Source organism: Bison bison, unplaced genomic scaffold (assembly GCF_000754665.1).
Source record: "Bison bison bison isolate TAMUID 2011002044 unplaced genomic scaffold, Bison_UMD1.0 scf7180017864347, whole genome shotgun sequence".
NCBI classification, from domain to species: domain Eukaryota; kingdom Metazoa; phylum Chordata; class Mammalia; order Artiodactyla; family Bovidae; genus Bison; species Bison bison.
In genome coordinates, this window is record NW_011494919.1 from 9241474 (window position 1) to 9256692 (window position 15219).

Consider the following 15219-nt stretch of genomic DNA (forward strand, 5'->3'; position numbering starts at 1 on the left):
GAAGAGCTGACTCATTGGAAAAGACCCTGATGCTGGGAGGGATTAGGGGCAGGAGGAGAAGGGGACGAGAGAATGAGATGGCTGGATGGCATCACTGACTCGATGGACGTGGGTCTGAGTGAACTCCGGGAGTTGGTGATGGATTGGGAGGCCTGGCGTGCTGTGATACATGGGGTCACAAAGAGTCAGACACGACTGAGAGAGTGAACTGAACTGAACAGAAAAAGCTAAGAACTTCATATATGAGCCAAGATTTGAATAAAGTGAGGGAGCCAATGATGAGATTATCTGGAAGAAAAGCATTCTTGGCAAAGGAAACAATAAATAAAATGGCCTTGACTTGACAAAATGTCATGTTTGAGAAACAACAAGTAAATGTTTAATAATAATAATAATAAAGACTGTTATTATACTATTGAGGACTGGTAAAGATTAATTCCATAACATATGCAAAACCCTTCACAAATATCCAAGACATAGTAAAAATTCAGTAAATGACAATTGCTACATTATTATTTTATGAAGCCATATAGATATTGTACTAAGCTGAAAAAACCACAGCATATATGGTAGTATGTAGGTTTTTTCTATATTGTGAATATTTAGAGTCTTTATTACAAAATGATTGTTATTACTCAAAACACTCTTGAAATCTGCTTTTGGAATTTCATTCAAAGTTAAGGAACACATGTGTATATGTTATACAAATCTTTCCTCTCTATGTATGATTCTCTTGAAGAATATTTTACTTATCTCCTTTCCAAAATGAGAAACCCTATCATCCTTTCTTCTGTTCTTCAAACATACTTCCATTTTAGACTGTACTACATTTCATATTTATTTATTTTTCCATAAGTCTGGAAGGCATTTTGTGGCATTTATTCCTTCAACAAATAGTTACTAAGCATCTAATATATCCTAGGCTTTGTTTTATGTGAAAGGACAGTAATGAATAAGGCAGAGAAATTCCCTGATCATATCAGTTCTTATTTTAGTTTTCAAGGAGATTCATAAATACTAAATAAACTGATCAAAATGATCAGGTAGTGATACGCTCTACTTCTTTAGTGTTTATGCTGTGCAAATGCTGTTCTTATTGTCAAAAATAAGTACTAATAAAATAATTTTCATGGAGGAAATAAAACAGAATAATATGGTTAATAATGAGCCAGAAGGACTAGTTATAGGTAACATTACCTAATTACACTTGAACTGTTAGCCAAATATCACATGTAGTTCCATGGAAGCATTAAATCAAATTTGGAGAAGGCCTGGAGGGAAAAAGGGAAGGAGGAAGAGTAGAAGGAATAATGAGAAATAGGAAGAAAGAGTGGAGGGAAGAAATAGATAATGGATATAATGTTAAAGAAATTTACGCATCCTGCATTGTAAATAAAAGAAAGTCTAAGAAACCTGTTTTGATAGTGTGCTGTCAGAGAAGAGTGGTTAGTTGGTCCTTAAGGAGGAGTGAGTAAGTGAAAGTTGCTCAGTCATGTCCAACTCTTCATGACCCCATGGACTATAGAGTCCATGGAATTCTCTAGGCCAGAATACTGGAGTAGGTAGCCTTTCCCTTCTCCAGGGAATCTTCCCAACCCGGCATTGAACCCAGGTCTCCCACATTGCAGGCTGATTCTTTACCAGCTGAGCCACAAGGAAAGCCTGAGATTTATAAAATTATTTCCTTTTATTTCCAAGGAAGGTGAGTTATAATATGTATATTACGGATAGGAGATTCTTATTGTCAATTGCAAATCTATGTATATGGGTTTGAAGGCCATTAATCCTTATTTAAAATGTCTGCTAGAATATCATATGTATAGTATAGTTGTATTTGGTTGTTAAGTGTCTAGTTATGCCCTATTTGAAAAACTGTAGATTAAAGTTATCAGACCATAAGAATTCAGAACCAATTCAAGAGTGTAAATGAATAATAGTCCCTCAAAATTCTTCCCTGTTTTATGTGGGTAATTTGATCGCTATTGTCAGGGAAGACTGATAGGAGCTCGATTTTTGGTTTATGAAGTAATTTGAAAAGTTTCTTTCTCTGAAACAAATTTGGACTCAACCTTTGATTGAATTCAATTGCTTGAGGGTATGATATTTGCTGAAATAAAATCTCTAGATTCTGCCAGGTATTAATATATACTATGTGTCTTTTAAGTCTGTCTGGGATTTTCAAAGTATAATGACTTCTAGGGAATGGCCTGTGTTAAACAACAAATTCTCTAACAGTTTTAGAGTCTCCAAATTCAGTAGGACATTAAGCATTTTCAAAACTTCCCATCATCTTTCCCTTTTCAAACTGTTATCACTTTCATCTAGCTTACTATCTGACCACCTGATTATCAGAAGACCCAAACTCCCATTTCATGTAGGTACTAGAATTTATCAGACAGGATCTAGTTGAACTCAGTTTTCTTCTACTGTCAAATATACAAACATCCTGTGTTTTTCTTCCAGGTACTGTTTCTCCTACTCTGTCTTGCTCAGTACCTCTGTGCTGAGGAGGCTGCATCTTTATTTGTGAACTATATCAGGTTACCTAGTCCGGTGTAATCAACTACCCCAACATTTAGGGCTTAGGACAACCATTTATTTAACTCATGATTTTGCAGGTCACCAACATTGGTCTCAGTTGGGAAGTTGTTCATAGCCAAGCTCCATTCCTCAGACATCTGCTGTCAGCTGGAGTATAGTGGCTGGGTTGGCTGGTTTACGGTGCCTTGTCTGGGAAGGCTGGGATAGATAAGCTCTCTTTCCTGTGTGTTCTCCAGTGGGTTTGTCCAGGCTTGTTCACAGGGCATCAGAATTTCACAAGCAGCCAGACCACAAGCTTAATTTACAAATAATGGTCAAGTCTTCTTTGCTTCGTGTTTGCCACTGTCACTTTGGCCAAGCAAGTCTTATTGCTACCTCTATTCAAGGAGTAAGAAAGAGGCCATCTATTAATAGGGGGCTACAAAGTCACATTTTCTTTCATGAGTATAAAAGTGAAAGTGTTAGACACTCAGATGTGTCTGAATCTTTTTGACCGCATGGACAGTATGTAGCCCACCAGGCTTCTTTGTCAATGGGATTTTTCAGGCAAGAATACTAGAGTGGGTAGCCATTCTCTTCTCCAGGGGATCTTCCTGATCCAGAGATTGAATCCAGATCTCCTGCATTGCAGGCAGATTCTTTACTGCCTGGGCCACCAGGGAACATCCTAATTTACTGTTTATTGAGCATTAAATGCAGTCTTGCTCATTTATACTTCCACCATATTAAATAGCATTTTCAGCTCAGTCTTCCACCCTACTTATATATTTCTTTCTGTGCAATCTTTTTTTGTTGTTGTTGTTTAATCAATTCAACATAATTAAGATTTATACAATTTTCACACAATCTTTTACTATTTCTAAAATTTAGTTTGGGGAATCTCCTTAGGGAGCCATTTCCTAAGAGAGATGAAGAATACAGGTACCTCAGGCTTAGACAGTAAAGAATTTGCCTGCAATGCAGGAGACCTGGGTTTGATCCCTGGGTCAGGAAGATCTCCTAGAGAAGGAAATAGCTACCTGCTCCAGTATTCTTGCCTGGAGAATTCCATGGATGGAGGCACTTGGCAGGTTGCAGTCTGTGGGGTCACAGAGTCAGACATGACTGAGTGACTAACACTTCATAAGGTGATACTACCTTGAATACCTCTCTCTGTGTCTTCAGCTCTTTCTATTCAGTCTACTAGAGCATGGCCATTTCTGCCAGGAACAATTGACGGTGGAGCCTCACTGATAGATAGCTCAGAATAATCATTGGTCATATGATATATGAAATATTAAATTTAGCATAGGAAATATGCTTTTGGGTGCTGATAAATAAAGTGACAGTGTGGGTTGCATTACATTTTAAGACATTAAAATCAATATTATTCCTAAAGTAGAAAGAAAATCATTTACAAGTTCTTAAATATGCTATTGAGATGCAAGCTGCATCATTCTGAAACTACATTATAGAAGGGCTGCAAGACTGTGTGTTTACCTGGAAGCCCCTACAAGTTCAATCTCACTTTGCCTCAGAACTGTGTTCTAAAAGAAGAGCAGAGGAGAGGTCTATTGAACCACTTGGTGTATTTGGAGATCTTAGACCCTGCAGTGGGACGTCCAGGTCACTAAGTTATATCATCCTGCATGTGTGGGAAACCCCGAAAAAACCAGTGTAAGTGAAAAGTGCCAAATCAACGTATTTTACCAAACATTATAATCAGGCATCAAAACAATAATGACAGTTTCCTTTAAAAAATAGAGTTAATTTGTCATAAATGACTTGATTTTACAAATATATTCACAGAAATTATGGTTACTTTTTGCTTTTGTAGGCTTTAAGATAATGAAGAAAGATGAAGTTATTAAAGTCACCATTTAAGGTTACCTCAGAGACACATTTTCAACCCAGGTCTCTAAAGTTTTAATGACAACAATTTATTTAGTATTAGTATCCCCTAGGAAAATTGATTTGTAAGAACCAAGACAGAAAAAAAAAAAAAGCCCAATGCATTACCTTTACAGAGAACTACTTTATACTTATTATACTTGTCTCAAGGTTAATTCCTATAGAATGTATTTTTAGTAGTCATCTATAATTCTGTCCTTTTATTTCCATGATCTGCACTAGCTCATAACAGCTTTGGCATCGTATTATTACTTGATTGAAAGGTAATAATCAAGGCAAATGTATAATGTTTTCATGTTCTTCCATCTTTTGATTTTAAAAGTACAGAGAAAGGCATAAAAAATTCTCACATTATTTTCAAGTATCATTCTTATATAATCAGTACCATAAAATTCTAAGAAAAAGAGTTACCTTTTAAAATAATCTAGCCCTATAGTAAATGTATGGCTTTCCCAGTTAAGTTTGCATTTTCACAAAATAACATTGCTCTTTCATAATTATTAGACTTTTTGTGGTTTAGTATATTTCAGAGTTTGACTCTTTAAACATCTAACACATGTACCAGTACATTATTACATGTAGCAGCAAGCATCATATAACCAGCACTTTGTATTTTATTCAGCCTAAAGAAGGTAACATTAAGAGAAGTAATGACACTAGAGTGGCAGATAGAAATGCCTTAGTAAAAAACTTCAGTTACACACCTTGCAATGTGTATCTAAAATAATGGACAATTATTGGGGGAAATAAACATCTGTAGCAAAAACATGACTCCTTAATGCAGTAAACTTTATTTGTGTGATTGAAAAAATCATTTCTGAAAGCAGCAAAATAGATTTGAAAATATCTTCTCGTCTGAGCCAGATTTTTACAGAAGCCAGGGGAAATACTGGTATTCTCTTACATGTCCCTTTATAAAGGAGCATTGTGGTGGGCAGAATCCAAAGATGCTCTGCAAGATTCCCCTGATGCGCATGCATTGGGCGATCTCCTCCCCTTGACTGCAAATGGGCCTCAACGGATCGGGTGCCTGCTCCTCTGATAAAATTATGTTATATGATCCAAGTGATGGGAGAGTCAAATTAGAGAAGGTACTATATTAAATAGAACCCTTGTTGGTCTTGAAGAAGCAAGCTTCTGTGTTGTAGAAATGGCCAAATCAATGACAGAGAAGGGCTAGTGTCCTCTACAGGCTGAGAACAGCTCCCAGCTGACCCACAGCAAGAAGGCAGGGGCCTTTTAAAAATATTTATTTTTATTTTATTTATTTGGCTGTGCCAAGTCTTAGCTGCAGCATGTGGGATCTAGTTCCCTGACCAGGGATCAAATCTGGTCCCCTTGCATTGGGAGCACAGTGTCTTAGCTACTGGATCACCAGGAAAGTCCTGAAAGCAGAGGCCTTAATCTCCCAACAAGGAACTGAAATCTTCCAACAAGTAACTGGGAAGAGGACTTTGAGCCTCAGAGGAGACTGCAGTCTGGGTGGAATGGATTGCAGCCTAATTGCACCCTGATCCCCTGAGAACCCATATAGCATGCACACAGCGATGATCTAAGGACAGTGATAAGGAATTTATATTTTTAAGATGCTGGATGTGTGATAAAATGTTATGTGACAAAAGAAAACAAAAATGAACACATTCCTTTTCACACATCCTATGGAAATAAAGTGCATATAACACAATATTACCGTAACATAGATATCTATTTCCTTAACAAACAAGTATTGAGACTTGTATTTTCATCTGAATTCATTTTCATAATATTTTCATTTATTTTACTGTATTAAAGCTCTCATTCATTCAGTCTTTTGTTCAAAAATAACTACTGAGCACCTCACTGTATTTAAAATTTGGGACAAATTTTTATAAACAATGCTTTATATTGCTCATTCCCCTGCATTCAAAAAGCTTGCCCTACAATTAAGCAGACATTTGGCAAAGCAATCTGAGCTTAAATGTAAATCTCAATAAATGTTGCCATTAGTAAAGGAAAAATGCATATTTATGAATTTGTAGGTATCTACCAATATTGGAAGATATTAAATAGAACTATTTCCACTACCTCATAGTTTGTTTCTCCTTTGAAGCTGCTTTCTAGCTACAAGTTATAGGTGATCTTCATCTGTGCCTCTCAAACTTTAAAGTGCCTAAGAATCACCTGCGGATCTTGTTAAACTGTGGGTTCTACTTCAGTATGTCAGGTATGGGCCCAGGATTCTATGTTTCTAACAAGCTTCTAGGTGATACTGATGCCACTGGTCTGAAGATCACATTCTAAGTGGCAAGAGTGTACATAAGCTCTGCAGGTTTCTGCTAAGATCAAGGAGGTCACCTTGTTGTAACTTAGAGTGAGCACACTTTGATGTGGCTTTAAATCAGTGGCCCCATCTTCACAAAGTCTAAGAGCCAAATAAATCTTTTCTTCTAGAGTATATGTATTTAGCTATAAATAAACCTTTGAGATATTCATTTGCTTTATTGTCCTTCCTTAAAATCAGATTGCATAATTCTATACATTTTCAGTATGAAACATACAGCCTTTAAAGACACCATCATGTTCTTGGGTAGGAAACAAAACATTGCCAAGTTATTTGTATATTTTCCATTTTTATATACTTATTGCATCTCTAATCAAAATTAAAATTGATATTATTTTTGAATCATAGATCATGTATTTTGAAAATATTCAGAAGAAATAAAAGGCAAGAGTAACCCATACACAAACAAAGGGAAAAAAAAGATAATTCAGTATGATAGTCCATTGGGGCTGACTATGAATTGAAAAGTTTAATATATTTTTTATTTTCTCGGTTTATACATCTATCGTTAATAAATTATAATAAAGCTCAAAGCTTCTAGTAATAGTTATAGTATGACAAGTGAAGTAGATTTTCTTTATTGGTACCATACATCACTGAGGAATAGGTAGATTAAATAACTAAATGTAATAAAATCATACCAAAAACAAATAAAATTTGGAAGCATATTTACTTGATTTTAGAATTTTTAAAAAGTTAATGTAAAAGAAACAAAAAATCACAAAAACAAGTGAATTAATTTTGGATTCTCCTTTTGAGAAATTTTATTACTAAAATATAGTAATACAACTGACCTTTGTATATTTATCTTGTAATCTATGAACTTGTTAAACACATTAGATTAGTTATAGTATATTTTTAATAGGTTGCTTACAAGATCATATGACAGGAAAAAAAAAACACAAAAAAAACCCACTTTTTAATTCTTTCCTCCCTATTTGGCTTTTTTTTAAATTTTTTCTGTTACTACTCTGATAATACTGGCTAGAACTTCAAGGATGATGCTGAATAGAAATGGTGAGAACCAACAGTCTTGTTTTTTTCTAATCTTAAGAGCAAAGGTCTTCCAGAATTAATGATTGCCAGTATCTCTAAACTTTTATAAATACCCTTTATTAAATTGAAGAGGTTACCTTTAATTTTTAGTTTGCTCAGTAGTTGTATCATCAGTGTGTGCTTACTTAAAGGTTTTTTTTTTTTTTTTTTTTAATGTCTCTGTTGTGATGTTCAGGTGTTTTTTTGTCTTTAATTTTGTTAATATAATATTAGAAGAAAAATGGCAGTAGATGAAAACTAGATCTAGAATGGAATGATTCCCACTTAAAAATGATAACATGTAGGTAAATATATTTCATTTTAGCCATCTATTTAAATATTTAAGACAATAATATAGATACACTTGAAGTGAAATGAAAGTCACTGAGTCGTGTCCTACTCTTGTGACCCCATGGACTGTAGCCTGCCAGGCTCCTCTGTTCATGGAATTCTCCTGGCAAGAATACTGGAGCAGGTAGCTGCTCCCTTCTTCAGGGGATTTTCACAACCCAGAGATGGAACTCCAGGTGTCCTTCATTGCAGGCAGATTCTTTAACATCTGAGTCACCAGGGAATCCCATACATACAATTACATACTATATATTACAGTGTCAATAAATTATGGAGTCAACTAAGTATGATAACTAAAAGACAAAAGAAAGAATTGTGTCTATAACAATATACAATATGGCTATGCAGATGTTTTAATGTCACTTGGAGGTAGATTTTGATAATTAATGATGGATATATAATGCCTAGATCAGTCACCAAGATATAAAAAAGGCAAAAACTACAATACAAGAAAGTAAATGAAATAGTATTCTAAAACAAGTACTAACACAAAGAACAAGTATTGGTGAGATTGTGGAAAAAAGAGAACCCAGGTGCACTGTTGGTAGAATCATAAAGTGATGCAGTCTCTGTGGAAAACAGAGGGGAGTTTCCTCAAAAAACTGAAAACTGAATGGCCATCTGATCCACAAATTTCACTGCTACTATAATGAAAGAAAACAAAACACTCATTCCAAAAGACATGCACCAAGGTTCACTTCAGCATTATTTACAAGAGTCAAGATATCAAAACAAACTTAGTGCCCATCAATAATGAATAGAGAAAGAAAATGTGATCACTATACACAATGGAATATTACTCAGCCATTAAAATGATGAAATCTTTCTATTTGTAAAAACATGGAAGGATCTAGACAGTAAGCAGATAAGACAATACTGTATGATCTCAACTATATGTGGAAAAACAAAACAAAATAAAATGAAAAGAAATTCATAGAGACAGAGAACAAATTGGTCATTACTGAAGGAGTGGATCGTGAGAGGTGGGAAGCAAAATAAGCGAGGGGGATTAAGAGGTACAGAGCTCCAGTTATAAAAAGAGTAAGCCACAGTGTTGTAGTATACAGCATAAAGAATATGGCAAAAAATATTGTAATAAATTTGTATGAGGACACATGGTTACTAGATTTATACTGGTGATCACTTCACAATGTATGCAATGTCAAATCACCTGTATGCAGTGCACCTGAAATTAACATAATACAGTATGTCAACTATATTTCAATAAAAATTTGTAAATAAAATCCTTGGGTCAATCAAAATGAGTCAGGAGAAGGAGAATAAAGCTGTGACAAGTACACAGCTAAGAGTAAGATCCTACACTTCAGCAGTACCATATCAATAGTCTTCTCACATAAACATAGACTGGACTAAGCATTCCAAAAAAAGACAGAAGATTTCAGTCTAAATAGAAAGCTATGTAATATTTACAAGGGACACTATTTAAAAGTAACAAACAGATTAAAGTAGATGAATGGAAACAGCTATACCAAGCAAAGAGTATGCACAAAACAGCAGATAAAACAATATTATTAACCAGTAAAGATTCTAACACAAGTAGCATTACCAGAAATAAAAACAAATATTACATAATGATAAGAAAATCAGTTCACGAAGAACAGGTAACTATCTTAAGTACTGATGTGCTTAATTATAGAGCGTCAACATAAATGGAAATACAGAAAAACAAACCTACATCTATTAAAGTATTTTAATCCTTATATCTCCATCCCTTTATCTACCTAAAAATTGAATAAAACCTTCTCACAAAGAGTATTCCAGGTCATGATGGATTCACTGGTAAATTCTGTCAACTATTTAAAGACAATCTAAAGGAGGGAATTTTTACCAACTCATTTTCAGAGGCCAGTATTACCTAAAGTCAGATGGATGCAATACAAATATATTTCTGTTTACTTATTTATCTATCCCCTGGTGGCTCAGACAGTAAAGAATCTGCTTGCCATACGGGAGACCTAGGTTCGATCCCTGGGTTGGGAAGATCCCCTGGAGGAGGGCATGGCAACCCACTCCAGTATTCTTGCCTGGACAATCCCCATGGACAAGAGGAGCCTGCAGGCTACAGTCCATGGGGTTGCAAAGAATTGGACATAACTTTGCGACTAAGCACACATTTATGTATCAATTAACAATCAGTGTATATCCTGTGAACTAAGATACAAACATCCAAATCACAAAATATTTGATGATCTAATCCAGTATCACATAAAAAGACTAGTGCATCTCAAAGATTATTTCAGGAGTGCAAAGTTATTTCAGTATTCAACTGTCATTCAATTTACTAGATTATAAGAATAAACATCAAATTCATGTGATTATCTCAATAGATGCAAAAAAGGATCTGACTTCCTAAAAATGCCCAACTCAACACATATTAAGATTAGCAATTAGTCATTTTTATTCAGTGAAGAATACCAAAAAGAAAGAAAACAGATATAGATAGTTTTTCAATTACTAAAACAGACCGGGAATTTTTACTACCTAAAATAGACAATGAATTCCTAACAGTCAATAGAACAGGAATAAAAAAATCAGGTGGAAGATGAGTAGAGGCACGCATAAACAATGTCACTGAAGCAGAAGTCTCAAGTACTTCTGACAGAAGTACAACCAGGAGCAGCCTTTACGGGAAACATTTTGGCAGTACTTAATTATGCATGTGCCCCACGATCTAGCAACCCCAATTCTGGCATTCAGTTCAGTTCAGTTCAGTTGCTCATCTGGCATTGGGGCTTATCTTTTTAGAAATTCCTAAGCAAAAAGGAGGTGCAATGAAGACAACAATCTGAGGCATTTAATTTTTATTTACTCATGATTTACTTATGTAGTTAATGAATTTATGATTGATTGCCATAGATTTGAGCAAAACTAAGATGGCAATCAAAGAAGGAATTGGTATGTAAAATATAGTAGATACAAACTTTGGAATAATTTTTGCATACTTAGTAGCAACAAAAAGTTATGTTTGGTAATATTGTTAGTAATTAACAGTATTGTGTTGAATAAATGAAAAAGCTACACCAGGCTGAATGGAACATATACACACAGAAAAAATTCCAAGAAATACAAGCCGATATGCACATTTAAGGATTTGTATTGAATAGGCTGTTGCAGGGGTTACAAAGAGGAGAGCAGTAGGAATGAGATCAGGGTAAAGAGCAATAAAAACAAAACAAACACAACACCCATCCAGAAAGGAGCTTTGGTTATCAGAATAACTGTTATGAACTGACTGGCTGACAGAACTATGCATCAGATTTGCTTGGTAATAAAATGTCTAGATAAAATTTCTAACCTTACATTTCTAAGAACATGTAAACTGCAGCATACTGGAATAAACTGAAATCAAATCCCTTTTCCATGGAATCTCCATGTATATATCAGTGCTTAATTTTATAGCTTAAATATCTCTTGTGGCTTGTGACACATAACAGTCTGACATAAAAGCTGAATTAGAGAGCCAGCGACAAATTCTATATGCAATTTAAGTACTTATAAAATTAAGCACTAAATATAAGCAATAAATGATCTATATTCAATTATAATAATAAAAGTATTTTATCTATAGTAATATGTTGCTATTATCAATAAAATTAAGTAGTTATATCTAATATTTTCTTTTTAATTACCCTGAAAGATTGTCTAGTATATGCCCTGGATGTAGTGCCTCCATTTTGAATACTATCACTTAAGGATGCTTATGAAATGGTAGAATAAACACATTGAGTCCTACAGGGATTAAAAATTGTTTTACATTTTTACGGTGCTAATTGACAGAAGGATTCACATTTTTTTTCTTATTAAGAGCCAGATTGTGTTTAATGTTTACAGAAAAAAATGAAATTTAAAAACTATATATTTGATTTTTGAATTATTTTCCATTCATTATTTATTAGATTAAATATATATATATACACACACATGCATATGAACTGATAAATGTAGGTAGATAGATAAACTATTTTCAATGAAAAGCAGCATAAAAAAGAACATAATGATTGGGAAAAATAAAGTGTATGTCTAAACTCTCCAAATTGCTAGCTTGTGACATTTCCTATATTGAATACAATTTTGTCACGAATAAATTTAATCATGAATAATAATGATGCCATTTCTCTCCCTCAGATAAAGAGAGGGAACAATCAGATTTCTGTGGCCATTATTTGAGCAGCTGGATTCAGAAATGTGTGAGGCAAGGATGATTCCATGAACTTTTCAATTATATGAGGCAAAAAAATTATTTTCCTCATCTGGTTGTGATTTACAACTGAGATTCTAGAGTAGAACATAAAAATATTTCTTCATACTAAAAAAATATAAGCAACAAATAAAATACTTTCACAAAATACACTGATGAACTATATTGACTGAACTCTTGGCCTACTTTCCACAGGATGATTTCCTAATATTGTGGAAAAAAATTTACTCCTCGACTCCCTACTTCACTCACTTCCAAGTTATACAAGAAAAAAACAACACTCATCAAGAGACAAATATTGTTTAAGGTACAAAAGTGTCAGTAATTTATAAAGGTAAATATTTATCCTTTATTCACTCCAGCTACTTACACAGAAATAATAAAGCTGCCTTTGGAAAGTCAGTGTTGCAGGAAGGCGGACCCCTTCCAGGGCCCAAAACTGGGCTTGTCGAACAATCAGAAATGAATTGTCCGAGGAGACCCATGTGATGACAAGAGATCCTGATAAGGAATACGGAACTAATAAGCCACCACCAACCGGAAGAGTTTGGGAAAGGTCAAAAGGAGACACCCGTGAGTCCCTCCACTTCCCAGGATCCCTCTCACTAGCATCCATCTTGGCTGAGCGATGCATATGCCACCAGGAAAGACTCTGAATTAGAATGATTGGCCAAAGACCACCCGGAAACTAATCCCATCACCATAAAACCTAGACTTATCTGTTGAAAATACCAAATCTCTTATATTGCAAATTGGAATTTGCTTCTCCCTGTCTCTCCTCTCCTTCCTTCCCTCTCTCATTCTCTCTCTGCTATTGCTTTCAGATGAATTCCCTCAGATGCTCTTTTTACAAAACTGGAGAGCATTTTAGGTAGTGACCTATATTTTTGACATTTTCAGATATTTAGATTTCCAGACTAATTAAAACTTCATTTTCAAATATAGCCTAAAACTTCTTCCTTAATCCCAAGTCCGGCTGAATCACAACCTGCTAGTCTGACCACCTATGAAGTGAAAGGGGATAATGTCTTTTTTGTTCCTTAATTCCCACACATTTGCCATATTTCCTTTTGGCTTCCCAGGATCCCTGAGGTTGATAATGGTGAATTAGAATAAGAGAAAAGGGGGCAATGGTCTTTTCACTTGATGCTCTTTGTAGTTATCCTTTGGTTGCTGAGTAATCTTTGCCATTTCTAGCCTCCAAATGCCAATTCTTTCATGGGCTGCATTTCTAGGTTTTTGGGGTACTCTCCCTCCCACTCAAGCTTTTGTCATAGCATGAGTGCTAGCAAATTCAAACAGAACTTTTGTGATAACTGCTCCACTCCTTCCTCTGATGGTACACTACCAGTCATTTTCTGCTCCAGGTCTCTTGGTGAGGTTCTTTCAAGACATTGCAGTCAAAAATGAAGCAATAGACACTCTTGCCCTGTACACAGAGAAATGCAGTTTGAAACTGCTTCCTGCTCTCATCCAGCTAAGTCACTGCCAGCTGTTCCAGCCTGCCTATAATCTTTGCACATCTCTTAAGTGAAAAGCAGTCTCTTCTCTGTTCCCCAAATGGCAGGAGGACACAGGAGATGCTTCTTTATAATGCTCTGCTGCTTCATTTACACCAGGGTAGAGTGGGGCTTTGAGTGTTTGCACTGGAGAAAGTATCATGCAGATCTACATTCTTGCAACAATTCTGTCTTTCTAAATGGGCTCACTTGTGCCTTCTTCATTTGATTCTGGGGAAATGGGAATGCATCACCTCCACCACAAAAAGGGACAGAGAAATGCTGCTGAACTCTTATGAATCATCATAAAAGAATATCTTTGATTAATGTCTAGCTTTCTCTTATAAAGTCTAGACAGAAAGATGGAATTGTCATGTGTCTCAATTAGAAGTATATTCTTCTACAAGAAATCAATTTCCTGACCATGTGAGACTTCAAAGAAAGATGTTTGGGTTTATTTTCTCATCTTGCAGGAAGTCTGAGAAGTGTAGGAAAGGTCCTAATGAGCTCTCTATAAAACTCTTCCAAAGGGCTTTAGATACTGTAGAGCTAAAATACCCCATTCAACAATGGGAAAATGTCATGGCCTGGAGTCTTGCAAAGAAACCATTTCCAAGTTACTTCGTTCAGTATATGTTTGTTTGAGAATATGATAAGAAATTAAAGGTCATATAATGATACAATCTATGGAACATCTAGGTATATTAGAGAGAAATTTTTCAGTTGATTTCTTTACAATATGAATGTATAAATATATACATTGTAAAAATTAAAAGAATACATTAAAAATTTTTAAAAATTATCTAATCAGTTGATTCATCCTTTTTTTCCCCTTCACTGTGAGAAGCAATAAAAGAAATTGTTCATGTCATAAAAATTGAAAAATAGGACACCTTTTCAAAGAGAGGGAACAAAAATAAAAATGTCAGAGGACATCAAGCTGATCATCAATGCAACTGAATCATTTCTTATATTTGGGTCACATTGCAATGCATGTAGTTAGTTGACAGGTGCATTTCTGGGTTTCCATATGTACATATGTTTGTAAACATAAAGCTGCATCACCATGTGGCACCCATAACACTTCCCTATGGAATCTGCAATTGCTTTTTCTTTGCAAAATCTTTTACTTGCTTTTTCCAGTGGCAAAATTAAAGGTAACATGTTATAATAAAAATGGTATGAAAAGTACACAAACCAGAGGCCACTTTATATTTTATATGATTGTTTTGCCTGAATTATTACTGCTACTTGTCCTAAAGTTTCATTAGTTACCCAATAAAATGTTTTGAAATTCAATTTTTGACCCCCTTCATTAAAAATACCATGTATAGGGAAGAAAAAATAGAGTGGAGAGTGAAATT